Source organism: Suricata suricatta, chromosome 12 (genome assembly GCF_006229205.1).
Source record: "Suricata suricatta isolate VVHF042 chromosome 12, meerkat_22Aug2017_6uvM2_HiC, whole genome shotgun sequence".
Taxonomy (NCBI): Eukaryota; Metazoa; Chordata; class Mammalia; order Carnivora; family Herpestidae; genus Suricata; species Suricata suricatta.
Genome location: NC_043711.1, coordinates 4955131 through 4966473, shown reverse-complemented (window position 1 = coordinate 4966473; position 11343 = coordinate 4955131). Strand labels below are relative to the sequence as shown.

Below are 11343 nucleotides of genomic sequence, written 5' to 3'. Positions count from 1 at the left end.
GCACGGATAAGCACGGATCCTGCACAGATAAGCACGGGATCCTGCACGGATAAGCACGGATCCTACACAGATAAGCACGGATCCTGCACAGATAAGCACGGGATCCTGCACGGATAAGCACAGATCCTGCACGGATAAGCACGGGATCCTGCACGGATAAGCACGGATCCTGCACGGATAAGCACGGGATCCTGCACGGATAAGCACAGATCCTGCACGGATAAGCACGGGATCCTGGCTTTCAGCCCCTTTGGGCAGATAGACGCCCAGCCGTGGAATTGCTGGGTCACTGGAAGCTCCCAGGGTAATTTTCTGAAGACCTGCCAAACCACCTCCCACGACAGCCGCTCCGTTTCACTGTCTCACCAGCTGAGCAGGGGGCTCTGGTCTCCCCACATCGTAGCCAGCACCTGGTATGCTCCTTTTTTGTGTTTTGTTCTGATTTCTTTTTAGTAGCCATCATAGTAGACATGAAGTGCTGTCTCACTGATTTGGCTTTGCATTTCCTTAATGACTACAGACACTGCTCATCTTTTCGTGTTGCTTATTGGCCACTTGCACATCTTCTTTGGACAGATAAACGTCTGTTCAAGTCCTTGGACCAGTCTTGGATTGATTTTGTGGCTTTTGTGGCTTATTAAATAATCTGGATAGTCCCTTGTCGGACGTATGATTTGCAAATATTTTCTCCTGTCCTATCGGTAGTCTTTTTGCTTTTCTTTTTTTTTTTAACATTAATAATCATGTTCCATGAGAACTAAAGGTAGAATTCTTCTTTATTTATTTTACTTAATTAATTAATTTAAAGTAAACTCTCTGCGGGGCTTGAACTCACGACCCAGAGATCAAGAGTTGCAAGCTTCACCGATGGAGTCCCCCTCTCTTTGATTTTTTATTTTTTTAAGTTTATTTATTTATTTTGTGAGCGAGAGAAAGCGTGAGTGGAGGAGGGACGGAGAGAGAGGGAGAGAGAGGATCCCAAGCAGGCTCAGCAGCACAGAGCCTGATGCTGGGCTTGAACCCACAAACTGTGAGAACATGCCCTGAGCTGAAGTTGGGTGCTCAGCCCACTGAGTCACCCGGGTGCTCTGCCCCCCTGCTTTGCTTTCTTAATTGTGTCTTTTGATGCAAAATGATCTTTGTTTTGATGAAGCCCATTTTATGTATTTTGTCTTTTGTTGCCCGTGGTTTTGATGTTCTGTGCATGAAATCACTGCCAAGTTCAATGTCATGAAGATTTTTCCCTAGTGTTTTCTTTTAAGAGTTTTATAGTTTTAGCTCATAAGTTTTACGTCTTTTAAAAAAACTTTTCAATTTTTATTTATTTCGAGAGAGAGAGAGAGAGACAGAGCATGAGTGTGGGAAGGGCAGAGAGAGAGAGAGAGGGAGACTCAGAATCGGAAGCAGGCTCCAGGCTCCGAGCTGTCCGCACAGAGCCCGACGCGGGACTTGAACCCACAAACCATGAGATCATGACCTGAGCCAAAGTCAGACGTCCAACCGACTGAGCCGCCTCGGCGCCCCTTAAGTTTACGTCTTTAATCCCATGGTAGGCTCTAGGGTAAGGAACCTGTCAGGGAGGACTTCCCAGGCGGTACCTTGAGACCCCAGAGCACAGGTCACGTGGGAACAGACTACAAGAAGGGTCAGGGGCGAGGGTGGGGGGTCCTTCGGCCACTTGCCGGGCAAGGGAGCAGGGTCTTCAAGGCCAGTTGAGGGGACGAGAGGACAGAAGTGGATCTGGGGAGCACAGGGAGCCCCTTCTTTCCTATTCAGCTATGATTTTTACTGCATCGTATGTCTTTTCCTTCCAGATCCTTTGCTTTCCTTAAAAAAAAAAAATTAAGGTATAATTTACCCAGAGTAAAATGTATCCACTTGTGGGTATAGTTCTGTGCTATTTCACAAATGCATACCGCCCTGCGGCCATGACCTCAACCAGAGAGGGAGACCACAGTTTGTCTTTTCCTGCAGACCGACCCCCGGTGTCAGTGTGCCCCCAGCTCACTCCTGGGACGGCTGAGGAGGGTCCATCTGCTGAGGGACATTTGAGTTCTCTCCAAAATTTGGAAATTATACATACAGTTGCTCTAAATGTCTATGTGCAGGTTTTTGTGAGTGAAAAGTTGTTTCTTTTGGATGAATACCTAGGCGTCCTGACATTCTCTCTTGCTCGCTCGCTCTCTCTCTCTCAGACACACACACACACACACACACACACAGTGCTTTGGGATACAGTTCACATACTGTGCAGTTCACTCATTTAAACTGCACAATTCACACCATTGTGCAGCCATTACTATCACTTTATTTTATTTTAATTTAATTTAACTTAATTTTTTGAGAGAGAGAGAGCGAGAGCACGAGTGAGCAAGGGGAAGAAAGAGAGAGAGACAGAGAGAGAATCCTTTTTTTTTAAAAAAATTTTTTTAATGCTTTTTATTTATTTTTGAGAGACAGAGAGAGACAGTGCGAGCAGGGGAGGGTCGGAGAGAGAGGGAGACACAGAATCCGAAACAGGCTCCAGGCTCCGAGCTAGCCGTCAGCACAGAGCCCGACACGGGGCTCGAACCCACGAACCGGGAGATCTGACCTGAGCCGAAGCCAGATGCTCAACCGACTGAGCCACCCAGGCGCCCTCACTCTCTACTTTTAGAATATTGTCACCTCTATAAAGAGAAGCCCTGTGCCCACTAGGAATCACCGTCTATTCCCCATTCCCAGTCCCGGGTTTTCTATCTAGTCTAGATATTTCATATAAACGGAGTCATAGGATATGTGACCTTTGTGACAGGTTTCTTTCACAAAGCGTGACATTCCATTGTTTGTCCACGTGCTGTCGTGTGTATCTGTACCTTCTTTACCTCTTCACGGTTGACTAATATTCTGCTGCATGTAGCACTTTCTTTATCCACTCATCCACTGATGGTCATTGGCTTGTTTCTGACTTCGGCCGCCGTGAACAACTCCGCTATGAACATTCCTGTCCAAGTTTTTTCTTTTCTTCAGACCTGTTTTCATTTCTTTTTGGGTGATGCCTAGGAGCGGAGTCTCCAGCTCCTACAGAAACTCTATGTTAATCATTTTAGGCACCTGTTAAAGTGTTTTCCAAGCAGCTGCACCGTTTTCTATTCCCACTAGCAGGTGCAAGGGGGTTGCGACTCCCTACTTCCTTGCCAGCCCTCTTTATCTGGCTTTTTGACTCCTGCCCTCCTAGTGGGTGTGAAGTGATGTCTCATTGTGGTCGTGATTTGTACGCTAATGACTAGTGACATTGAGCACCTTTTCATGATGGCTGTTTGTAGATCTTTGGAGAAGTGTCTGTTCAGATCCTTTGTCCATTAACATTTTATTTATTTATTTTTAATTTTTAAAATATTTTTTAATGTTTTTTATTTATTTTTGAGAGACAGAGAGAGACAGCGTGAGCAGGGGAGGGTCAGAGAGAGAGGGAGATACAGAATCTGAAGCAGGCTCCAGGCTCCGAGCTGTCAGCACAGAGCCCGACACGGGGCTCGAACCCACGGACCGTGAGATCATGACCTGAGCCGAAGCCGGACGCCTAACCAACTGAGCCACCCAGGCACCCCCCATCAACATTTTAAAAACATGTTTATTTTTGAGAGAGGGAGAGAGAGCCAAGGGGGGGGCAGAGAAAGAGGGAGACAGGGGATCCAAAGCAGGCTCTGCATTGACAGCGCAGAGCCTGAGGCAGGACCTGAACTCACGAACTGTAAGATCATGACCTGAGCTGAAGTCGGTCGCTCGGCGGACTGAGCCACCCAGGGGCCCCCGCCCATTTCTGTAAATGGGTGGATGTGGTTAAAATGAAGATTCTGGCTCCTCTGGTAGCCGCACTGATGCATTCCTCACCGAATTTCATCTCCTTATTGTCCCCATGGCCTTACCCCACCCCTGCGAGTCCCCCGGCACCCAGGGGGCCGGCAGCCCAGCTCAGTCTACGAAAGCTCCCTCACCCTCCATTGCCCAGCTGAGAAGGACCCTTCCCCAACACAGACTGGCACCAGGGAGACCCTGCCGGGCTCACCTTCATGAATGTTTGGTGGGCGGGGTGCCTAGGTGGCTCAGCTGGTTGAGGGTCTGACCCGCTTCGGTGACGATCTCGCGGTTTGTGAGTTTGGGCCCTGCATCAGGCTCTGCGCTGAAGCTGGAGCCGCTTCAGATTCTGGGTCTCCCTTTCTCTCTGCCCCTCTCCAACTCATGCTCTCCCTCGGTCTCAAAAATAAGTAACATGAAAAAGAATTTTAGATATCCAACTGGTTTTTGCTCCCCTCCCCCTCAACCAGGACCACACGAACTTCCTACGGTTCTCCGAGAAGTAGCTGTGGGTCCTGTTTTCACTACGACCCTGGATCACATGTCTCATTCCAACCCTCCGTTCATGGACGATCAGGTAAGCTCACACCTTCTAGAAACTTGGCCATCATGGAGGACGAGTCGGGCAAGGAAGGGGTTTTCAGGATGATAGGGAGTTTCCAAGGGCAAGGGGAAGATCGGTGGAGAGAAAGAAAGGAAGGCTGTGGAGGAGGCAAAGCCCACTGATGGACGAGCCTTCTCCAGCCCCAGGACCTCTGCACTTGCGCCCCCCCCCCCCCCCCCCCCCCCCCCCCCCCCCCCCGCAGCTGTGCTCTCCTCCGGTGGTTTGGATGGCCAGCTGCACCATCCTTCAGGTCTGAGCTCAGATGCCGCCCCTGCAGAGTAGGTGGCCACCCGGCCACAGGCGCCCATCTGCTCTCTCGCTGTTTCCTGTTCATTTCCGTTACAGCACTGCCTTCAGCCCGTCATTATTTTTGGGCTCGAACTTGCTCATCACACTCTTTTCTCCCCCATGAAGTGTTAGCTTCGAGAGGGCAGAGGTTAGGGTTGCCTTCTCCTCACACCCCTCCCCCACGCCAGGTCTAAAACACAGGAAGAGTTCAACACGTGTCTATGCAAGGAACAAGGGGTTCCCGGTGCTGGGGAGTGGGACCAGCGGGGGACCTACGAGCTCTCTGAAAAGTCAGAGTGGGGCTTGGGGGCCTCGATCTGAGCCCAGCAGCGGGCCCTATCCCTTCAGCTCGCTCAGCTCCGCTACTTCTGCCCTCAGTGGACGGAGTTCGGGAGGGGAATGGAGGGCCTCATATACCCCAAAACCTCCTCTGTGCCCTCAGGGCCCAGTGAGGCTCGGGGCACACAGTGGGCGCAGGGGGGCGGCGTGGCCGCGGGGCTCGCGCCTGCTCTTCTTCCTCCGCAGCTTCTCGCGAGTGGGGAGGCCCGGAGCACCTGCGCTGGCAGGTAAGACGGGGGCGCCCCTCCTAAAGCACCGGGCCCTCCAGCCGCGGCTCTAAGGAGGTGCCCTCAGGCTTGCCCGAGTGCGTTTCCACCGCTTCCTCGTCCAGCGCCAGCTCACGGTGCCCGCCGATTTCGCCAGGAGCCACCCGATGGGTGCCAGCACCAGGTGCAAGTGGTGGGCGCAGTGCGTGTGCGCGGAGCAGGGTGGGGGGGTACAGCTACTGGGGAAGCCTGATGAGGGACAGGACTTGCCTGGGGCGGGGTCCGGGAGGGTCAGGGGGACGGCCGAGGAGCAGAAGAGACCCATGGGGGCTGCCGGGGCTATGATGACCAGGGAAGCCCGGTGTCTTCGCCAGCCCATGCCACGCTGTAGTGAGCCACCACGTGTGCCACACACGGCTGCCGGAGGGGAGAGGCGGGGCCTGGACAGAGCCAGGGGGCGGACAGGGGCGGGGCCTGGACTGACACGGGGAGGGGCTGGAGGGTGGGGCTGGGCGGGGCGGGGCTGGCATGAGGGGCAGGGCCAGAGGGCGGGGCAGGGCCAGGGCGGGGCCTGGGCTGGCGTGGGGCGGGGCCGTGGGGGCAGAGGAGTCAGCGGCACGCCCTCCGTGGAGGCTGGAGGCGGGGCCTGGGAGGAGGCCTAGGAAGTGTGCTCCAGAGCTGGGGGTCCTCGGTGCTGACTCGGCGCACTGGCCCTGGAAGCCAAAGGTGCGCCAGGAACTGGGAGGGAGCGGGGCTTGGGCTGAGGGACGAGCCTGAGGGTCCCCGTGGTTCAAGGGGGAGGGGAGGCAAAGGGGGAGGGCGGTGAGCGGAGGCTGTGCTCTTCCGCAGCCTGAGCTGTGCCCCTGAGGTGGGTGCGCGGCCACCTGGGTCAGAGCTAGAAGCTGGAGAAGCGCGGGGCAGTGCTGGGGCGCGAGCCTGGGTGAGGGTAGGGTCAAGGGGACGGCGGGGACTCTCCTAACAGCCTGCGCCACGCCCCCTAGGGGACGCTGTGAGAGGGCCCAGGAGACGGGAGGGCGGTGCGTGGTCGCGCCCTTGGCCACACCAGCAACTCTCCCTGGCCTTCCCTTCCCAGGGCGGGGCGCTGACCTGGCCGTCATCCGCCGGGACCCCAGGTGGACCCCAGGTGGACGTCTCCACTGCCGCCCACGAGCGGTGCCGTCAGCAGCCCGACGCAAGAGGAGGAAGGACTCGGTCACCTCAGGGTGCCGACCAAGGCCTAGATCCTGTTGGGGTCTGGGGTCCTGAGGCGGTGCGGGCCGAGCCGGGGGCTGTGTGTGGGGCGGCCCGAGGCTACGTCCACGCGGCTGGTCCTGGCTGCAGGGGGCTTCGTGTGTTTATGAGAGTTTATGTGTGTTAGCCGTTGTGTGCGTTTGTGGGAGGTGTAGACAGGCGTGTTTAGGGAAGAGGAACACGCTGGCTAATGAGACTGCGGAGCTGTGCTGTGTGGCTTGAGTCTGGCTTCTGCCGCTTGGAGACCCTGGGCCTTGGCGAGCTGCCCTGTTTCTTCCTGCCTTGATGTCCTTTTTCATTGTCGCTTCATTCATCCCTCAAATCTTTACCGAGCACCTGCGGTGTGCCAGGCACTGCTCCGGGCCCTGGAGGTCGCAGCCGTGAGCAAAACAGACACAGATCCCCGAGAACAATAAAGAGAACGAATCGAGTATGCAGTCTGTCCATGGTGGAAAGTGCTGTGTGTGTGTCCACGGGGGACAGGCTTGTAGTGTGAGACGGAGAAGCCTTCCCGAGAAGCTGACATTTGGGCAGAGTTCTTGGGGGTGAGGCGTGGGCTGTGTCGTTGCTTCAGTGGCAGAAGAGCATCTCTGGCAGAAGGCAAAGAGCCCGTGCAAAGGCCCTGGGGCAGGATCGGGCTTGGCTTGTTGGAGGAACAGGGTGGAGGCCTGTGGGCCTGGAGCAGAAAGAGCCAGGGGCAGGAAGGGAGGAGGTGAGGGCAGAGAGGGGACAGGGGCAGGTCCTGCAGGGCCTTGTGGGCTGTGGGCAGGGGCTCGGCCTGTCCCCACGGAAGGGTGTTGAAGTGGCATCCTCTGGCTTGCATGATGATAATAGCATTTTCCCCAAGGCTTTGCTGTAAGAATTATATGAATGAATATGTGGAAAATGACAGTACGGGGTCGGGCGCGTACTAAGCCTGCGTTAAATATGAGGTTATGATTGTGTGTCGTGGACACGTGTGCCCTGGGACGTGTCTGGACCGCAGCTGAGCTGGGTGGCTGTTAGTGAGGGTGTTGTTGTGAAAGAATCGCTCTAAAGCTATTAGAAAAAAGCCACAACTCGGCTGGGTGTTTGAAAGCTCTGATCGGTTGCTGGTTTCTGGCTTGGACGGGCCCTTTGTCTAGCAGATGTCATCCAGATGTCAGCCGGGGTCACTCGGGCCTCGGAGCTTTGGCGCCTGCCTCTCTCCCACGACCTGCGGGAAGCCCGGTGCCCTCCCCCAGAGGTGCCTGCAGATTCCCAGGGCCTCTGTTCCCAGGGCTCCTTCTTGGCCTGGGCTCCTACCCGCTGAAGCTTGCTCTCACTCACCTGGCTGGGGCCAGCCCGGTAGGGGCAACAGTCCCATTTTCTTGGTGGCTCCAGACCACCCGCGAGCGATCTCTGCATACGGACCCCTTGCCCCATGTGGTCCCTAAGATCCTGCCATCCGGACGGTTTTTTCATGTCGTCTGAGCCTTCGTGACCAGCTTCTGTAAGATGATGCCTGATAAAAATTCCACTGCCCAGAGAAGCACTTGGCAGGCTTTTGGACAACCCAGTGCAGTTCACGACCCGCTTAGAGTGCCCGGGGCTGTGGCACGGAGAGGGGTCTCACCCAGGACACCCAAGGCCCTGGCTCTGAGCAGCTATGGGTGCTTTTGATGTCACGTGGGCTTGAAGACTTGGAGGCAGGTAGAAAGATGAGGACTGGCTGCAGAAAATCGAGGCGGTGGGGGGGGCGGTGGCCGGCGGTGGTGAAAGACAGTCATGCGTCCCTGGGGAAGCATGGAGATCACGAACCATTACAATGATGAGCCAGACTTCTGGAAAATGAGGCAACGCTTGCCGCAGACAGAATTTGCTGTAGATTTCTCCGGGCGGTGCCTGTAATATTAACTGCTTTCTCAGGGTGTGGCTGGTCAGGGCTCCCAGGTCAAGGCTGTAGCCTGGAACCTCACAGGGAGGGGGGGAGGAGCCTCTCTGGGCCGGTCATCATGACAGGCGAGAAAAGCCCAGAACTGGTCTGGTCCCAAGATACAGGGTGCAGGGTGTGTCAGAAAGATGCATTCTGCTCAAGCCTGGAATGGAGTCCAGGTTCATGTTGACCTTGGCCACAATTCAGGGCTGCTGTGACTTGGACTGAGTTGTACCCAGAGCTCTCTCCTCTGTGAGGCTCGCTGGATCTTCTGTCTAACTGTAATTGTAGCATTTGGTGTCAGCTGGAATAGAAACTTGACCTTGGAAAGGGCCTTCAGTGGCATGTTTGCCTGGTACTTCTTGACCCTTTCTGGATCCGGACTCATTTGGGAATCTTCACCAAATCTACAGACCACCTCTGACTCACTGCCTGCCCCCCACACCTGCAGACTATATTTCCCCAGATCAGTTTTTGGACTGTTTTCTGGTGTCATGCCTGCCCAAACCAGGTTAAGACCCTCTGATCCGACTCTGGTTCTCTCATCTGATGTGAGAGGAAAATAGTCCCAAGACCATCGCACCTTGCTCAGAGGTACACAGATCACCAGTGAAGGGATAGGGGTCAGTCCAACATAGCAATTAATCACAGAGTCAGAGCTGGATTCAAACCCTGGCTCCACGCCTTACCAGCAGGAGCTACAAATCTCCCCGTGCCTCAGTTTCCCCATCTGCAAAATCGAGATAATAATGGCTTTTTAAAAGTTTTTTTTAATGTTTATTTATTTTTGAGAGAGAGAGAGAGAGAGAGAGAGCGAGAGAGAGCGAGCATGAGCAGAGAAGGGGCGGGTGGGGCGGACAGAGGATCTGAAGCAGGCTCCGCGCTGACAGCAGACAGCACGATGTGAGGCTTGAACCCACCAGCTGTGAGATCGTGACCTGAGCCGAAGTCGGACGCCCAATCGTCTAAGCCCCTCAGTGTATATATATTTTAAGTGAAGACACAAATTGAGTCCCTAGCCTGCAGTTCTAGCCTGTGTAGAAGTTTGAAGGGACGGATTCCTGCCTCCTAGGGCTTCTGGGCTGAATAAAGGACAATTTGATGCCCTGAAACACACATGGCGACCACACCAATGTCTTGTCCCTGTGGTTGTTGTCAGGATGTCAGTGGCAGTTCTCTTAGGACTGTGCGCGTCTCCTAGAGACAGTGTGTTTGAACCTTGTATCAATTCATCTTTGCTGTGTAACAAAATACCCAAGATGTAGCAGCTGAAGACAGTCATTGTTTGTGAACACCGATGGTGCGGGTTGGCGATTCGATTCGTGCTCAGCGGGGTGGCTCTCCGGCCGGGCGCGCCTGGGTTCGCTCCCGGGACTGCCGCTGGCCGGGGCGGCAGGACCTTGGAGGCTCACGCCCGTGTCTGGTCGTGCGCAGGAGGCCCACCTGCTGGAGCGGCCGCACGGCAGAAAACCAAGGCACTGCGGTCCGGAGCCTGCGCATCACCAGAGCCTCCAGAAAGGACTGCTGCCTGTGGACGCCAGTTTTATTTTTGATTTTTTACATTCGTGTCGCTTTAAGCTACAAAGTGTGTGGTCCCCTGTCGCAGCGGTCCGCGAAACCGACAGGATGCAAATGACTCTCGGTCTTTCTCTAAGAGTGCTGTTGGTGGTCCCTCGTCCCCTCCTTCTCTCCCCCGCCTGTTCCTCGGAGGCCTGGAGGCTGAGTGGGGCCTGCCCAGTCCCTCCCAGTCCCGTGAAGCTCTGGGGTGGGTAAACCGAGGCCCAGAAGGAGGCACCACAGGGGGGAGTCCGGGTAGCTGCAGGGGTGACGTCCCCTCCCTTGCTCCTGCACCCCCAGACCCAGCAGGACAAGCCTGTGCTGCCCCTGATGAGGGGGGGGTGGCTCGTCACCCAGGGCCGCGTGGGCACAAGCTGGCTCCCGAAGGGCCGCGCTGGATGCTCTCTCGTCTGCCCAGCACTGGGTGGTGGAGGGAAGGAGCCCAGGGGCCCCTGCCCACACTCCCCCTGCCCCCAGGTGGTGAAGGCCTGCCTGGTGACGGTGTCTTGGCCCCTTCAGGTGAGTCACTGGGGGGCCAGGTGGGGGAGACCCTGTTCCCCATTCCAGTCACTGCCCTTTTGCCTCCCCCGGGGCCCATCCGTCCTCAGGGGTCCCCGTGGGTCAGGTAGGCATCTCAGAGATGGGGGCTCGGGGATGCAGCCGGGTGGGTGAGAGATGAATCCTGAGTCCAGTAAGGACCGGATGGAGCCGAAGAGGGTCCCCTCCCAGCTCAGACCCCGTGGAATCCTCCCAAGAACATGGGGTTTATGGCAGCAGCGGGGGGGGGGGCACCCCCCAGGTGGGGCCCTTTTGGTCCGTGACCTTTAGCCTCAGAGGTAGATGGACACCCTCCGCTCGGATGGGGCTGGTGGAGGTAGGGGGTGGTGGGGCCGGTGCCAGGGCGGGAGTGGAGTCCCCGGGCTGGGTCTGGGTAGCGGGGAGAAGGGGGCTGGGCCTGGCCTGTGGGGGTCGACTCAGTCTACGCGGGAGGGGAGACGCATGCCTGTCCGTGCACACACACACTTGTGTGAGTGCTGATGTGTCAGGAAGGACTCCCAGCACGGACGTGCATCTATTGGGCACCTGCTGTGTACCAATCACCTTCCAAGCCCACCACTGGGTGAGCTCACTGACTGTTATGATCTCCACTTTACAGATGAGAAAATGGAGGCACCGGGAGGGCAAGAAACTTGGTCTAGGTGCCCCCTGCCGGAAAGGGGTGAGGTGGTATCTGGTCCCAGGGAGTGGGGTCTGTTCTAGACACTGGGCACCCCGAGAGGAGCTGTCCCCTCCCTCCACGCCTGGCATTATGATGGCAGACACACTACACAGACGAGTGAGTAATAGAGCTAGTGCTAACCGCTCTG

The 11343-nt window shown here is 56.0% G+C and overlaps 1 long non-coding RNA gene across 1 annotated transcript; it reads left to right on the top strand.

Annotated features, from left to right (window-relative positions):
• The first annotated feature begins 25 nt into the window (after positions 1-25).
• On the top strand, positions 26-5484 carry LOC115275275. Its single transcript, XR_003901457.1, has 3 exons — positions 26-413; positions 4308-4414; positions 5255-5484. It is a non-coding gene; the product is annotated as an uncharacterized LOC115275275 (long non-coding RNA).
• Positions 5485-11343: the final 5859 nt, after the last annotated feature.